A 17,465-nucleotide genomic window follows, 5' to 3' on the forward strand; every position below is an offset into this window, starting at 1 on the left:
GGGTGAGGTAAATACCAAGGCTGAAGGATAATATGGTGGCAGCGGGGAAGGGAAGAATAACACCACAAGTATTCAGAGCAAACCAGAATTATAAGCAGTCTGAGTAAATCAAAGGGATTGGGGACAGCTTAAGCACTCAGTCACAGAGGTAACCAGATTGAGGGAGACTCAGGCAGAGTCTCTGGGAATACTGGTTATAGGACGTGACTGGTGGTGCTGCCTAGCAGGGGGATCTGTTGAGATCTGTGCTAGAGCGGGGAGAGAAACCATAAGAGAGGACGGTCCGGACTGGTGGAGTCCCTGGTGGTGCCTAGAGACAGGCAGTAACCACGAGCAGGTAGGAGCCTGACAGGGAGAGCCAGGGAAGGGTGTCACACACTGCTCTAGGTCTTTCAAAGTGCCATTAAGGCAAAATAGCTAATGTTTATAACGGGCTAGTGTGTGAACATGCATTGACGGCCTATGGCATGCTAAAGGCAGCCTTATTCTACAAGAGTAGCTTACAAGGTGTTTTACTAGCCAGGACTGCCTGCCTTGCCAACTCACAAAGGGACATCAAGGTAATATAAAACTTGTAGGGGATTCTCCCTCCAGGTTATGCAGGACTGGCCCAACTGTGAACAAATCCAAAATGTTGTCTGCAATCTTTCTAGGAATGAGCTTGAAAAGTGTATGACCTGAAATCCTGTGCAATAAACAGAGATGTTCAAAAATCCATATTAGGGCAATACCTTTATTAGGCCAACTAAATATCACAGAACAGCTTTCCAGAAGCCTTCATCAGGGTAGATGATGAAGCGGGGGGTGGGTGGGTGGAGTTGGCTGATGGTGAAGTCATGAAAGTCTGCATCCCATCACAGTTTCAAGATGGAACATGGGAGGTAATGCACAATGATGCATGACCTTAGAGTTATGCCACAGCAATCTCTGTGGCATTGGATGAGATCCTGGGGTGTACCTTTCTCACGATATATGTACACTACCTTGAGACTTTGGTAAAGAGGCAGTATATTTTAACTTTAAAAAATAGTACAGCTTCTTGGGGTCGGAAAAGGTCTTGGGCTGGCTCTGTCGGGTTTGTATGAAGCATGATTAGATGGAGGAATAACACCTCAGGACATCCTGCCTCAGACAGACTGGGATGGTTCTGGACAGCTGGTTAGCAACACATTTTTAACTAGACTAAAAGGCCAGCAACATTGGCTCTGGTCATTTACTTGCTTCCATGGGAGCCAGCATAGGCAAAGAGCATATTGGTCTCAACAGAGTTTATTTTTTAAAAAATAGATCCCATCACTGGCAGTGGCATGCAAAGCAGATTTGCCTCAATTGACATAAATAGCGTCTTTGGCATTATTGAGGGATAGGAGTTGCTTGTGTGGCTAGCAACATGTATTTGGAAGTATATCGAATGGATTTCAATGGATCAAAGGGCAGTGCTAGTCTGATGCAGATGTAACACTTGGGCACTGAAACCATCTGGATTGCTAGGGCAAAAGTACAGTTTTGCTATGCTGAAAATTGGACTGGACTAAGGAACGGGGAGGGGGGATTTTCTTACTACACTATAAATCCTGCAAATGTTGTTAGGAATGTGTGTGGGTTGAGCCTGGAATGTGCCTCTTGTTATCCCCCTTACCTCCTCCTTATCTCAGGATTTCTTCATGATTTAACTTTGGATGAGCCTATATAATTTCCATAATCGGAAACAATATTAAAAATGTCCCAATTTTTTTTAAGAAAAGGTAAGATAAGACTTTCATATGGGAAGTATGCAGTCCAATCTCAGGATTTAAAAACAAACAAACTCAGAAGCAGTGTTGATTTGGTGGGTGGGATAACTAAAGGTCAGGAGCTGGTTTCAGTTCCACTGCAATGATGTCAACATGAGGAAAAGTAAATATTGGGAAGGGGGGGTAGTAGGTTCTGTTTTTAAACAGCTTTTTTCCTGGCACAGTTTTAAAAAAATCTAAATTATCCACTCCCTGAAGCTGCTATTTGCCTCACGGGGGAAAATGTGCATACACGTGGAAAGCCCCTTTCACCCAGGACATAGTCCTGTTACTATTGGGGATGGTAATGGTGGCAGTATGGTATGGCTCCTTTTAAGAAAAAATAGACAAGTTGGGATATTCAGGATTTCCTGAATCCTGTCCAGTTTGACTCTTTCTTAGATAGGATGTTGGAAGACAGTGTTCACTGGATACTAAGTATATTAAAAGGTCATTGAAGAACTAATTGGTTAATTATGGCTCACATTTGTTGGTACATGAACTTCCAGTAGAAAAACAACTAAACTGGAATTTCCAGAGACCTGAGAATCGTAGTTAATAGTTAGTGTTCATGTAAGTTTCATTTCTTATTTAAACACAATGTCTGCAGGAAGAAAGGAGACAGAAATGCAATTCCTGATAAGTCTGATACACACTGTATTTGTACATCACCAGCTTGAAGGTTAGCTTATATTGAGTTCCAGCTCTTATCTACTGTATGTGCTAAAATGATCAAGGATGCTAATTGTCAACTTTCCAATAAGCTATTTATCTCTGAGTCTAACAAAGTCTCTTTGTAGAAAAGTCATCAGGGAATGCCTTACAGACATTTCTGTTCTTTAGGACATTAATATCAGCAAACTTAAATTTCCAGTCATACATAAAGGTAGTTTTGTTTCTGCTCAACAGCAAAAATGCAAATCATTTATCAAAAATAGTGTGGTATGTAGGTGACATATGGGCAAAACATACATGAGGAATAACTAAATGTATCCTCATATGAGTTTAATACAATTGATGTCAAGAAACAAAACCATGAAGGTACAATCCAGTAAAAATTAACCACTTGGAAGGCTCATTGATTTCAAGAGGAGAATTAAGCAACTGCATGTACCCCTAGGAATAAGTCCTTATAAACTATGTAGGGTTTACTTCAAGAGTACACAAAAATAATGGATGGCCATGTTGGCCCATTAGGGGAAAAAACCCCAAAGCCTCAGTGAGGTAACAGTTGTTTTAGGACCAAGCAAAACGTCACAAAACTGAGCAAGCTTGAGCTCTTCAGAACTCTTCATCAAGCTGGAAATTGCACAAAGCAGGGAGGAAGAGGAGGAGGAGCAGAAGGAAGAGGAGAAAGAAAATTGAGTAATCCCGGTGTCTGCAGTCAGTGCATGAGTCCCAAGATGGAGTGCTGAAGATGTCAGGTAGACAATAAGATTAGACCCTGCTAGATCAAAGATCTGAGTAACTGATAGATTTTTAAACATTTTAAAATGGGGAAACTATCATTATTGTTACTTTGTCCCATCAGCTCTTGGCCAAGTATTTTGCACATAGCCTTTGGATTACTTCAGAGTTCCATGCATAGGCTCAAACTGACCATTTCTTCTGCCCAATAAATGAGACTTTATGGTTGAGTAGTGTCCTGTGGATGTCATCCTGCAGTTTGATGTTTTAAATCCTATGGTTATTAAAATGGCTCTGAAGAACTCAGAGGACAATCAGATTAAAACTTGATTATAAAAATCTTTCTCCTGCGCAGTAATCAGCAACATGTAAAAGACAGTGGGCTACTGCTCCAGTAGCACAAGAGACGTCCACTTGCAGAATGGAACGTTCCCCTCCTCTCCTCTCCCCTGCAGAATGCCCTCAAAATCAGCTCTGGGAGGCTAGAGGACCCTACGAAGCTAATTGGGGTGTGCTTGGAGGCAGTGAAGAAGTCTCGCTGCATGAGTGGAATTCTGCTTGCAGAGCATTGGATATAACCCATTATCATGAAATAACCACCAAAACTAATAATACCACTTATAAAGAACATCTTGGGTATTTGAAAAATACTGTTAAGTAGTAGTTAAGAGAATGAAGCACGTGTCTCACTTTCAAGCCACCCTCTGTCAGCCTCAGCTCATCTCCAATATGGGAATAATAACTTCCAGAGGGGTAGCCCTTGCAGTCTGTTGCAAAAAAAGGAAGGGGGAAAAAAACAAAGAGTCCAACCTTTCCCAACCTTTGGGTCCCCAGATATTGTTGGACTACAACTCCCATCTGTAGATATCACGACACAGTGAGACACGGTGAGACCAGAGTTCAATTTCGGAGCCCCCCTCGTAATTCTCGTCTCCGCTTTTATTTTACCTCCCCTTGGAGGCGTGGATTATTTTCTCTCCATAAACAGCCTATGACCTTTAACTATTGTATAACATCACGTACATACATAGTACAACAGCATTATCTACGTGGCAATATGCAGGCAGTTATTTAACCACTACAGATGTCAGTATCGTTTACAGCCATAAAGTTAACCACATCCTGTTTTTCCACTGGTCAGATCGCAATGTCTTGAGAGATAGTGTACTGAGAACAGCAGCGTGGTTTGCCAACGTATGCTGTTCATTCAGTCCACCCCACATCTCCCCCTTTTTTATTTTTTAGCAAAAAGTAATTACTACGTAATGGTCGCGGAGCAACAGGTGTACACGTCTGGAAAAGGTATTGTAAAAAACAGCATAAGCCTATACTTAAAATGAGTAAAAGAATAGCATATCTAAGAATCTGACTTAGCCATCCAGTGGGCAGCCAACTCCAAAGCCACTGCCACCAAGTTGTAGGGGCGTCCTGCAAAATGTTATTAGCTAGATCCTTCAAGTTTTTTACCTGTGTTCTGATTTCAAAACTGTTGTCAGTTAAATTAAAACAGCACATATTCTTTATAGTTTCGCACCCCAACTGATGTTGTAATAGCAGGTAATCTATAGCTGCACGATTATCCAAGATAGCTTGTCTTAATATACCCTGCTCTTCATTTAACAAAGCAATGGCTCGAGAGGTGGCATTTATCATCTTAACATAATTACAGGCTAATTTATGTAATTGATTGCTGTTACTTACTGCCAATGCAGGAAGTCCAACAAGGGAGATGGCTAGTGATACACTTTCTGCTTTATTAAGCAATTCCACCTTGTCATTACAATCAGCCGGCATGGCAACAGCTTCTCTTTTCCTACGTTGGGCTAGCAACTCCCTTTTATGAAGGAAAATGGGAACCAGTCGACTCAGGCAACAGATGGTATCAGAAATATTAGCGGGAACATAATTAAAAGTGGTTTCTCCACATGTCCAAAACCATCCACCTGGTAAAGGAATGTGTCCGTACATACTGGATATGTTAATGTGCTGTGTACAATTCCATGTGGGTCTCCCAACCTTTAGACATCCCTTCTGCACCTTATGTCGACTACAATTAACCATCCGAGCACACGTATTATTAATGGAATTTGCAACATGTGATGTAAATAATTGAAAAGCATTAACAGGCAGCTGGAAGGTTGGAGTTCCCCAATTCGAAACAGTATGATATTTAATCTCTGAAGTATTCATGAACCGCCCAAGTCCTGTAATGTTCCCAATATCCCCAGGTGCTTTGCATACGGGTATTAAACATGTTCCCAACATACCCATTTCCTGTACATGTTCAGTCATGCAAAAGTCACTCACATTTGTCATTCTTGCTAACTGAACCCAGATATTGTGTTGAAACCGCATCCCCAACTCCTGCCCCAACCTGTCAGCCCCGGCGCTTCCTAAAATCCAACAAATGCAAAGTACAAAAATAGAATTTGTATTTAAAGACGCAATTAAAGCAAGAATGGTATTCTCAGTTGTCTTGTCCACCCCGGCTTGTTCCATTGCTTTTTCTGCTTGTGTTGCTAAGTTCTTTATTTGGCCCCAAGTCACGGGAGGTTGCGGAACATTCCGACCACGCTTCCTGGAAGACATCCCAGTATCCTGGAGTTGCAGAGAAAAATTAGGGATGGGATTCTTAAGATTATCGTGCCAGGACATCGTCTTTCCAGGGCCGGATACACCTAGCAGGTACCCACACAGGACCGTCAGGCGTAGACACAGCCGCGTAACCTCGACCCCACGTTATAAGCGGAACTGGGCCTTTCCACTCTGGATTTGGTAGTTGCCGAAACTGCACCCGCGGGGCAGGTAGAGACTCCGACTGCTGAAAATGCCGCTGCGCTCGAGTAGAAAAGGAAAAATGAGTATTGGGAGATTGAGACAAATTTAAATGATTAATGGTAAACAACACTTGTGCCAGCCACTCCTCTTTGGTGGCCAATCCCAGTGGTACTCCTCCTTTTTGTTTTTGTTTAAGCAAATGCTCTTTAAGGGTACGATTGGTACGTTCGACGACAGCTTGACCTGTAGAATTATAAGGAATACCAAACAAATGTGTAATGGACCACTTAGTGCAAAACTGTGCAAATTGCTGTGAAACATATGCAGGACCATTATCAGTTTTTATCGTCTGAGGTTGGCCCATGATGGCAATAGAACGAATGACATGATTAATAACATTCTTAGTTTTTTCCCCTTTCTGAGGAGTTACCCATATGTATCCGGAATATGTATCTACTGTAACATGCAAATACTTCCATGGGGAGAAAGTAGGAAAATGTGTAACATCCATTTGCCACAACTGGTTAACTATGAGACCTCGTGGGTTCACTCCTGGTTCTGGGGATAGAGTTAACTGTGTGCATTGGGGACATTGTTGAATAATGGCAGAGGCTTCCTGGGCAGTAAGATGGAATTGCTTCTGGAGTGCTTTAGCATTTTGATGATGAAGGGCATGACTTTCTATGGGTGTGCAAAGGAGGGCACGAAGAGCCTGATCAGCATATTGATTACCTTCTGTTAACAATCCTGGGAAAGGTTGATGACTGCGAATATGAAATATAGCAAATCGACAAGACCGAGTATGTATGAGTTTTTGAAGTGTAAGCATAAGAGCAAGTAGATTAGTGTCCAGCATGGGAGAGACATAACTACCGGGTAATGCAAGTACAACATTCTTAACATAAAGACTATCGGTAATAATGTTAACCTCCTGATCTGCAAAAGTCAACAGCGCCATACTAACAGCGGCCAACTCAGATCTCTGAGCGGAAGTTTGGGGTAAGGTGAAAATTGTCTTCCAAACCCCCTGCTCGTGCCATGCAACAACCCCTCTAGTTGGACTGCCATCAGTATAGACCGTGACCGCAGGTAAGGGTTGTAAACTGATTACAGATTGAAACTGGATAGGAATTTTTTGTGTAATTTGAAGCCGTGGATCTGATGAGGAACGACATGAAATTGTGCCCAAATAAGAGACTAAAGCCCATTGAAGGTCATCAGAAAGCGCAACAGCATTTTCCCATGTGTAAAGTTTAAGAGGCAACGAAATTTCAACCGGATCGATACCTAATACTTGCCTTGATCGTAATCGTGCTTTTTGGATTATTTCTGCTGCTTGCATTGGCAAAGTTGTGATAGATGACTTTGGTGTATGGGCTAAGTAAAGCCACTCTATTATATGTGTAGCATTGGAGCCTGACTCCTGAGTGAGTGCAGCAAAAAGTTGGCTTCCATCAAATAAAACAAATAAAATCAGTGGTTTATTCAATATTTGTCGATCCACCCAAATAGCTTTTAACGTTGTAGAAACTAATTCTAGGGATTGCCTTGCCTGTTTCGTTAAAGTAATAATATCTGCAGGTTGACGTCCTTGTTTTAAACATTCAAATAAAGGCCCCATGTCTTGAGTGGTAAGTTTACAATATGGTCGAATCCAATTAATAGAACCCAAGAATTGTTGTAGTTCTACATAAGTTGGCTTCATTGACAAAGTAAGACAGGGCAATACAGGAGTGGAGTAGGATTGCATTAATTTATGTCCTAAATACAGAAATGGTTCTTTGAGTTGTACCTTTTCAGGGGCAATCTGCAACCCTGACTGTGACAAATGATCAGTAAGGTGTTGTTGCCACATAGATGGGAGGGTTCTCCCAGCCACCAAGATGTCATCCATATAATGGTAGACCAATAATGTAGGGTATTGAGCCCGAAAGGGTCGCAGGGCCATGTCTACAAACTGTTGACATAGGGTTGGACTATTTAACATGCCCTGAGGTAGCACTTTCCATTGATATCGTTGCGCAGGGCCAGAGTTATTATATACGGGAACAGTAAACGCAAATTTCGGTGCGTCTTGCGCTTGTAACGGTATTGTGAAAAAGCAATCTTTCAGGTCTATAATAGCTAAGGAATAGTCATATGGAATTAAATTTGGATTGGGCGTCCCACATTGTAGCGGACCCATGGGCACAATTAATTTATTTATTTCTCGTAAATCATGTAAGAGCCTCCACTTTCCAGATTTCTTTTTAATCACAAACACTGGGGTGTTATAAGGGCTATTACTTTCTGCTATATGATCAGCTTCCAGTTGCTCCTTTACCAGTTGGTGCAGAGCTTCTAATTTTTCTTTGGGTAAGGGCCATTGTTCTACCCAAATGGGTATGTCTGTCTTCCATTGTAAAGGAAGAGCTGCCTTTTGTTGGCTAATCATTAATAACAATGGTGGTCTGGAATTGCTCCAGTAAATCCCTTCCCCACAGATTTACTGAAATGTCCAAAATACAAGGGCGAATGTGGGCTATACGATCACCATCAAGAGCAACAACTTGTATCCAATCCTTACTCCGTTTTGAATCCTGAGCTCCGCCCACTCCCCACACAGAAGGGGCCACTTCTACTGGCCAAGAGGATGGCCAGTTATGTTCAGCAATTACTGTGACATCTGCCCCAGAATCTATAATACCTTCAAAAATAACATTGTTTAAACAATACTTACGAACCGGTTTCTCCCTGGTCACTTCTGCCAGTACTGCAGCTACCTGTGGATGGAAAGGATTACCTGAAATACTCACACTCGGCGATTTCGTCCTTGTAGATCCGAATCCACCAGTACGTTTTTGGGAGGAAGTGTTCGATGTGAAAAGACGATATGGCAATAACAATAGTTGCGCAAAAGAATCTCCCTTCTTCAACTGAAGGGGAAGGTGACTCCAATACTGAATATAAATAATTCCCTGATAATCAGAATCAATAACACCAGGTACCACCATTATATTATTCTTGGAAGCAGAGGATCGCGGTAGTACAAGGCCTACGGTGCCTTCTGGTAAAGGGCCAGTGAGTGTGGTAGGCATTAAAAGAACTGCTCCAGGCAAAGGAACATCTTTTGACTCTGCATGTATTAAATCAATTCCAGCGCTTCCTTGAGTAGCAGGGGTGGGTACACTTCCTTGAAATTCGGGGCTGGAAGCCTGCCCCAAGTTCAGTTTCCCTCAATAGGACGGGAAGACACGTTGGTATTGGTAGTGGGAGCTGAACGACACTGATTAGCCCAATGATAACCCTTTTTACATTTCGGACAGATTTTCTTTGGCCGGTTTGTAACAGTGCCCCCACCTTTAAATGCTCCTCCGCCAGGAGCCCGACATTCCCTTCTGAAATGACCAGGCTTTTGACAATTAAAACAATTGCCTGTAGGTTTGTTACCCTGTCTTAATGCCCCAGCTAACAATGTCATGGCATGAACATGTGTACCTACCTCTGCACAAGCTTGAATCATGTCTCCCAATTCATATTGCGGTCTATGAATAATGTTTTTCAAAATCTTTTTACAGTCTGTGTTAGAATTCTCGTAAGCTAATTTTAACAATAATTCCCCTTGTGCCTGAGGGTTATCAACCTGCCGTGTCAGAGCCTCTTTCAAACGGTCAACAAACTGAAAATAGGGCTCTGTTGCTTGCTGCCGTACATTCGTAAAAGAACGTAAGGGTTCTTTCCCAGCAGGCACCTTTTTAAATGCTTTCTGTATACACTCAGCAGTTCGATGAAATGCGGCTTCAGGCAATACCCCTTGTTGTGCTATGGTAGCAAAATTACCTGACCCATAAATTTGCTCGGGAATGATATTAGCATCCCCAGCTGCTATAGCAGCATGTCTAAATTCTTGGTCCCAAACTACATATTGCGAAGGAGTCAAAATCATCCTAAAGAGATCCTTCCAATCTTGAGGGATCATGTTATATCCAGTAGCTACTCCTTCCAACATCCCTTGTACATAATTAGCCGTAATCCCATATTCTCTTACTGCCTTATTTATTTCTCTAATAACAGAAAACGGAAGAGCTGTCCAAGTTGCTATGCGATTATTAGCATTATTAGGATCTGGCTGATATGTAACGGGAAAAGCTGAAATTGTACCCTCCCAGTCTCCCATTTCTTCCATAGATAATAATCCTGAGGCTGCAGCCTGAGCTATGGCTGCTTTAACCTTCCCAGTAACCTGTTCTTGTTGAACTGGAGGGCTATATGGAGGAGCATTTACAAATTTCTCAATATCCTTTTCAGGTGTAGGTAAAGAAAGTTGGGGATAAAGAGGAGTTTTCTGGTCAGAATTGGCAAACAGCGATGTCTCTTTTATTCCTAAATGACTAATGGCCTCAGCACACTTTTGCCATAATAAGAGATGGTGAATAGGTGCTCTTGGTTCTTCATGTAATTTTCTCCCTATCTTTATCCAATCTGACTGACGTAGTGATCCTTGCTCTGGATACCATGGACATTGACATTGAATTGTTTTTAACAATGATTCAATGTGAGAACGACTTATAAAAGCTGAGGTATCCTGTTTTAAAATTTTTTGTAGCTCTTGTGCATGAACCTTCTGCTGAGCTGACAATTCCCCCCCCATACTCACGAATGGGAGCTGTACGCTGAGGTGCACCGTTGGCTGATCCTGCCAGTGGGTACGAGGGTGTTTGTTCTGAATCACGTCGGGGTCACCAGATGTAGATATCACGACACAGTGAGACACGGTGAGACCAGAGTTCAATTTCGGAGCCCCCCTCGTAATTCTCGTCTCCGCTTTTATTTTACCTCCCCTTGGAGGCGTGGATTATTTTCTCTCCATAAACAGCCTATGACCTTTAACTATTGTATAACATCACGTACATACATAGTACAACAGCATTATCTACGTGGCAATATGCAGGCAGTTATTTAACCACTACAGATGTCAGTATCGTTTACAGCCATAAAGTTAACCACATCCTGTTTTTCCACTGGTCAGATCGCAATGTCTTGAGAGATAGTGTACTGAGAACAGCAGCGTGGTTTGCCAACGTATGCTGTTCATTCAGTCCACCCCACACCCATCAGTCCCAGCCAGCATGACCAATAGTCAGGGATAATGGGAGTTGTATTCCAGCAAAAAAAAAATCTGGGGACCCAAAGGTAGGGAAAGGCTGGGTGGAACTTAAGACTAATGGATTTATTCTGGCATGAGCTTTCATGAGCTAGATCATCAGATGCATGGGGTGATATCCCAGTTGGCACATAATATACATAGAATTTAAGAGAGAGAGAAACCACAGTTTGGCCAAATGACCAGGAAATTCAAAGTACCATCTGTGGCAATTCTATGTGAAGCCTGAAGGTCAAACTGCATGTTACAATAAACATATTTTATAAGAGTATGCTTAAACTGGTCACTTTCATTTGGAGGAAAATACAACCACGGAGCGCCAGTCTAAAAGTGCTTCCTGGTCTGAATGGGAACCCCCACATTGGTTTCTTGCTGAAAATCCCCTCGTAGCTGCTCTCTTTGATCCCAGATGCTTGATCGCTTTGATCCTAAAGGTGCTTTTTGCAGTGAAGAGCAGAGCACCCTCAAGGAGGAGGAGTGAATAGGAGCTGGGGACTTTGGGTGTTCAGGATTGGGTCTCCATGGCCAGTTTAATCACACTTTTTAAAAAGCAGTTTTATCTGAAGGTTTGGCCCTGAGATAAGCCAAGTGATTATTTACAACCAAAGTAACACCATCATTTTAGCATTCCTAAGTGAGACAGGAAACCACTGTTTCCACTTTAGCCAAAAGAAACAAGAATCCTGACAAGTTCAAATTCAGCAATTTCATGCTGGAGTCTCCCCATTAAATTATTTTGTTGAAGAGTAGCAACTTTCAGGGCAGCAACAGAGTGTCCAAGGAGACTGAAATGTATTTGCACTAGTTTCTGAATGTAGCCATTTCTGGTGCTAGATTTGTGTCCATTGATTCTTTTTCGTGGAGACTGACCTACACAGAATGCAGAAGGGCACTGCTGGCATATGATAGCATACATCACAGTGGAAGATGAGCAGGTGAATGAACCCTTGATGTTGTGGCTGGTGTTATTAAGTCCTATAGTACTGTTGCCTGATATATATAAGAGCAGAATTGATACCTGGTTTTGTTGTAGGGTGTGGTCCCTGTGTTTGTGACCCTATTATTGATGTTGATGGTGAGTGGCTCTTTTAGGCTGGGGGGCTGTCTGTAGGCAAGGACAGGCCTGCCACTCAGGGCCTGTAAAAAGGTAATCTGTAGATGATCTATGATAAATCTGAGTGGTTTTAGCTGAGAGCTGCAAATGATGAGAAGTGACAACAAATGGGGATAAGGCCCGGTCCCTAACAGCAGAGGTGAGGAAGCCGTGCCCCTCCAGATAATGCTGGACTCTAACTCCCACTAGCCTCAGCTGGCATGGTCAATGATTGGGGATGATGAGAATTATAATCTGAGAACACGTAGAGGGTGACAGGTTCCTTACAGGCCTGTTTTAAAATGTTCTGAAATTTGAGGCACAATCCAGACAACCACAAGCTAAGCTGTGCTTGTGCAACAGGGTTTTCCTACCTATGTCATCCCCCTGCAGCTTCTGTGCATGTTGTTCCTCTCCCACAGTAGTCAAATTACAAGGGTAGGAGGCAGAAAGGGCTCGACACCCTTAACTTTTGTGGCACTCTGGCAGCCCCGTTAAGTTTGTGTATGTAAAAAGTCTGCAGAGGGGTCATGATTTGGTTACATGCCTGGAATTAGCAAATAAATAGGACGTAGTCCTAGTGAGTGGGGTCTGTGGGTTTTATCAAAGGCCCCCAATCTCTATCCCCATTATTTGAGCCTTGGGGTGCTGAAACTGCATGCACAGAGGCATCTTCAAAAATCGCTGATTGCATCAATGCGGAGGGAGAGTGAAAGTGCTCAAGTCACTCTTTCCCAAACCTCTAATTAGCTTGATTACTGCTTTTTGAAATGGGCTCTGCCTGTACAGATCCAGCTGTTACACACACACACAATTTGATCTGCACTGCTAAGTAGTAGTAGTATTTCCTGACAAATATACACTGGACAATTATTAATGTACAAGAAAATATTCAAATGCAAATATTTATTATAAAAAAGAAGTAAAACCTTACACAGGTTAACCCATGTAACACAGAAATCCAACTGGGTTTATTAGGTTTTATTTCTTTTTCTCTATAATAAATATTTACATATCAGCATTTTAGCCATTTTTTGTCTTTATACATAGTATAGTTTGTACATATTTGGGCACCTTTGACTTTTTCTTTTGCATTGATATTGTACCAGCCAGAGTATATTTCTCTTTTTTATATATATTTGTTTTGCTGGTTCTACTATTAGGCATGATGAGGCAGAGTTTGTCTCAGGCATCATATTTTGAGATATCATTAAAGCACTAGTGAATATTTATCAAATTTGCTTTGGATTGGCTCAGGAAGGTTCTTCCTTTGGATTTTGCATAAGCCTCACCTTTATTTCCCAGAGCAGGCCTGGCACCAGCAAGTGGCCAGGCTGAGAACTGGCCAAGGGCCCCTGAGGTGGCCAAGGGCTCTTGCGGCTGGTTGAGGACCCCTGCAGCTGGGAGGGTGTAGCTCCTGCTCCACGATCCCTGTCAGCATTGGGTCACAGGGCATGACTGGACAGTGGGACTGATCATGGAATGGGAGCTCCACTCTCCCAGGTGGCATCATCCCCTGCACACACATGCAGCTGGTGTGTGCTTAAATACACCCAGTCACATCACCTCTTGTGTTGTAGCATGCCTGCTGCCAAGCAAGATGGTGGCAGGGGTGCCACCACATCAGTACCAGGGGTGTACTGGTCCAGGGTCTCGGAGGGTCTTAGACCCCTTACTTTTTTTGGAGAAGGGTCCTTATGTCTCCAGCATCCTATGAGACAATCAGCATGAGAGGGGAGTGTGTTAGCCACTGAGAAGAGTCTTCTAACATGTTTCCTTGTCCTTTTCTGCTGATTGGAGCTAATCAGAATGAAAGGAGGTGAGCCAGCCACTGAGAATACTCTTCAGTAGCTAACACTCTCCCTTTTCATTGGCTCATATGGACTTCTGGGAGAAGGTGCACATGGGAAGGACTGAGGAATGTAGAGATGACAACGAAGAGCAAGCAAGTCAATGACAGGATGGGGCTATGAGGGGGTGTGGCATGACTTATCATGAAGGGACCCTGCACTTCTGAACTTGTCACTGCACTACTGATCAACAGTCATGCTTGCCATCACCCAATATGGTGGCGGGGGCGTGTTGACACTCCTGCCACCACCTTGGTTGATAGCAGGCATGCGTGCTGATGCACCAAGGCAATATATAGTGCGACTGGGTGTGTTAGTGCGAAGGGGGCTGTGGTGGTCTCCTGCCCAAGGGCCTGCGGTGGTCTGGTGCTGTCCCTGTCCCAGAGCCTCTGTGTCTGTATGGTAGAATGGCCTCAAATTTCCACTTAGCCATGAAGCTTTCTGAGTTAAAGTGGCCCTGGGAAGCACACACAGCTGTAAGAACATAAGAACATAAGAAGAGCCTGCTGGATCAGGCCAGTGGCACATCTAGTCCAGCATCCTGTTCTCACAGTGGCTAACCAGGTGCCTGGGGGAAGCCCGCAAGCAGGACCCGAGTGCAAGAACACTCTCCCCTCCTGAGGCTTCCAGCAACTGGTTTTCAGAAGCATGCTGCCTCTGACTAGGGTGGCAGAGCACAGCCATCACGGCTAGTAGCCATTGATAGCCCTGTCCTCCATGAATTTGTCTAATCTTCTTTTAAAGCCATCCAAGCTGGTGGCCATTACTGCATCTTGTGGGAGCAAATTCCATAGTTTAACTATGCACTGAGTAAAGAAGTACTTCCTTTTGTCTGTCCTGAATCTTCCAACATTCAGCTTCTTTGAATGTCCACGAGTTCTAGTATTATGAGAGAGGGAGAAGAACTTTTCTCAATCCACTTTCTCAATGCCATGCATAATTTTATACACTTCTATCATGTCTCCTCTGACCTGCCTTTTCTCTAAACTAAAAAGCCCCAAATGCTGCAACCTTTCCTCGTAAGGGAGTTGCTCCATCCCCTTGATCATTCTGGTTGCCCTCTTCTGAACCTTTTCCAACTCTAGAATATCCTTTTTGAGATGAGGCGACCAGAACTGTACACAGTATTCCAAATGCGGCCGCACCATAGATTTATACAACAACATTATGATATTGGCTGTTTTATTTTCAATACCTTTCCTAATTATCGCTAGCATGGAATTTGCCTTTTTCACAGGTGCCGCACACTGGGTCGACATTTTCATCGTGCTGTCCACTACAACCCCGAGGTCTCTCTCCTGGTCAGTCACCGCCAGTTCAGACCCCATGAGCGTATATGTGAAATTAAGATTTTTTGCTCCAATATGCATAATTTTACACTTGTTTATATTGAATTGCATTTGCCATTTTTCTGCCCATTCACTCAGTTTGGAGAGGTCTTTTTGGAGCTCTTCGCAATCCCTTTTTGTTTTAACAACCCTGAACAATTTAGTGTCGTCAGCAAACTTGGCCACTTCACTGCTCACTCCTAATTCTAGGTCATTAATGAACAAGTTGAAAAGTACAGGTCCCAATACCGATCCTTGAGGGACTCCACTTTCTACAGCCCTCCATTGGGAGAACTGTCCGTTTATTCCTACTCTCTGCTTTCTGCTTCTTAACCAATTCCTTATCCACAAGAGGACCTCTCCTCTTATTCCATGACTGCTAAGCTTCCTCAGAAGCCTTTGGTGAGGTACCTTGTCAAACGCTTTTTGAAAGTCTAAGTACACTATGTCCACTGGATCACCTCTATCTATATGCTTGTTGACACTCTCAAAGAATTCTAATAGGTTACTGAGACAGGACTTTCCCTTGCAGAAGCCATGCTGGCTCTGCTTCAGCAAGGCTTGTTCTTCTATGTGCTTAGTTAATCTAGCTTTAATAATACTTTCTACCAATTTCCCAGGGACAGAAGTTAAGCTAACTGGCCTGTAATTTCCGGGATCCCCTCTGGATCCCTTTTTGAAGATTGGTGTTACATTTGCCATTTTCCAGTCCTCAGGCACAGAGGAGGACCCGAGGGACAAGTTACATATTTTAGTTAGCAGATCAGCAATTTCACATTTGAGTTCTTTGAGAACTCTCGGGTAGATGCCATCCGGGCCCGGTGATTTGTCAGTTTTTATATTGTCCATTAGCTTAGAACTTCCTCTCTCATTACCACTATTTGTCTCAGAATCCCTTCCTGCAAATGTTAGTTCAGGTTCAGGGATCTGCCCTATATCTTCCACTGTGAAGACAGATGCAAAGAATTCATTTAGCTTCTCTGCAATCTCCTTATCGTTCTTTAGGACACCTTTGACTCCCTTATCATCCAAGGGTCCAATTGTCTCCCTAGATGGTCTCCTGCTTTGAATGTATTTATAGAATTTTTTGTTGTTGGTTTTTATGTTCTTAGCAATGTGCTCCTCAAATTCTTTTTTAGCATCCCTTATTGTCTTCTTGCATTTCTTTTGCCAGAGTTTGTGTTCTTTTTTATTTTCTTCATTCGGACAAGATTTCCATTTTCTGAAGGAAGACTTTTTGCCTCTAAGAGCTTCCTTGACTTTGCTCGTTAACCATGCTGGCATCTTCTTGGCCCTGGCGGTACCTTTTCCCATTTTATCCCATTTTATTCTCAAAACAGTTCTGTGAGGTAGTACCTGTAGCTCAGCCTGACCTACCACACAGAGCTGTTTTGAGAATAAAATGGGACACAGTTGTGTGTACTGCTTTGCACCTACCGAAGGATGCTTTTGTGAACTACAAAAAATACTGAGCATGTGCAGCCCACCTCTCAGTAAGACACAAATAATTTTGCTAACCTTGGTATACACAAAGAAAATACTCTGAGTACACACAGTTTCACATTTTAAACTATTTAGCTTATCTTTTCCTCTCTTCACTCCCTGCCTTGGGCCAGGCACCAACTCTCACCTTAGCCTACTTCACAAATGGCTGTTACGAAGATCTGATATAAAATGGCTGCGAAAGGGGACGTTGTTTGTAGCATATCAAAGTGTTACATCTTTGTACTATAAAGGGCTATGTTTTAATTAAATTAGTACCGTTCCAAGGCTTCATCCAGTCTTTGTATGTTTTAGATGTATAAGGCCCACATGTGTTCAACTGAGCCTCTCAAGAGATTGATTCCTAGGAGGAGTTATTTTAAGGACTGTAGCCACTGGGGATGGGGGCTGTTGAAAGCAGAATGATCTGCTTTCATTTTTAAAATGATCCTTAAAACTTTTTTTTAACTTTACACTCAGTATTTTTCCTAATTACTCAGTAAAATAAAAAATGTTTCCACTTTCCAATGTTCTGTCCAAGTGACAAAACCATTGAGGTAACTAACAGGATTTTAAACTATTATAGAATATTTTTATATTATTATTAATAAT

This window comes from Rhineura floridana, chromosome 1, assembly GCF_030035675.1.
Source record: "Rhineura floridana isolate rRhiFlo1 chromosome 1, rRhiFlo1.hap2, whole genome shotgun sequence".
Lineage (NCBI taxonomy): Eukaryota > Metazoa > Chordata > Lepidosauria > Squamata > Rhineuridae > Rhineura > Rhineura floridana.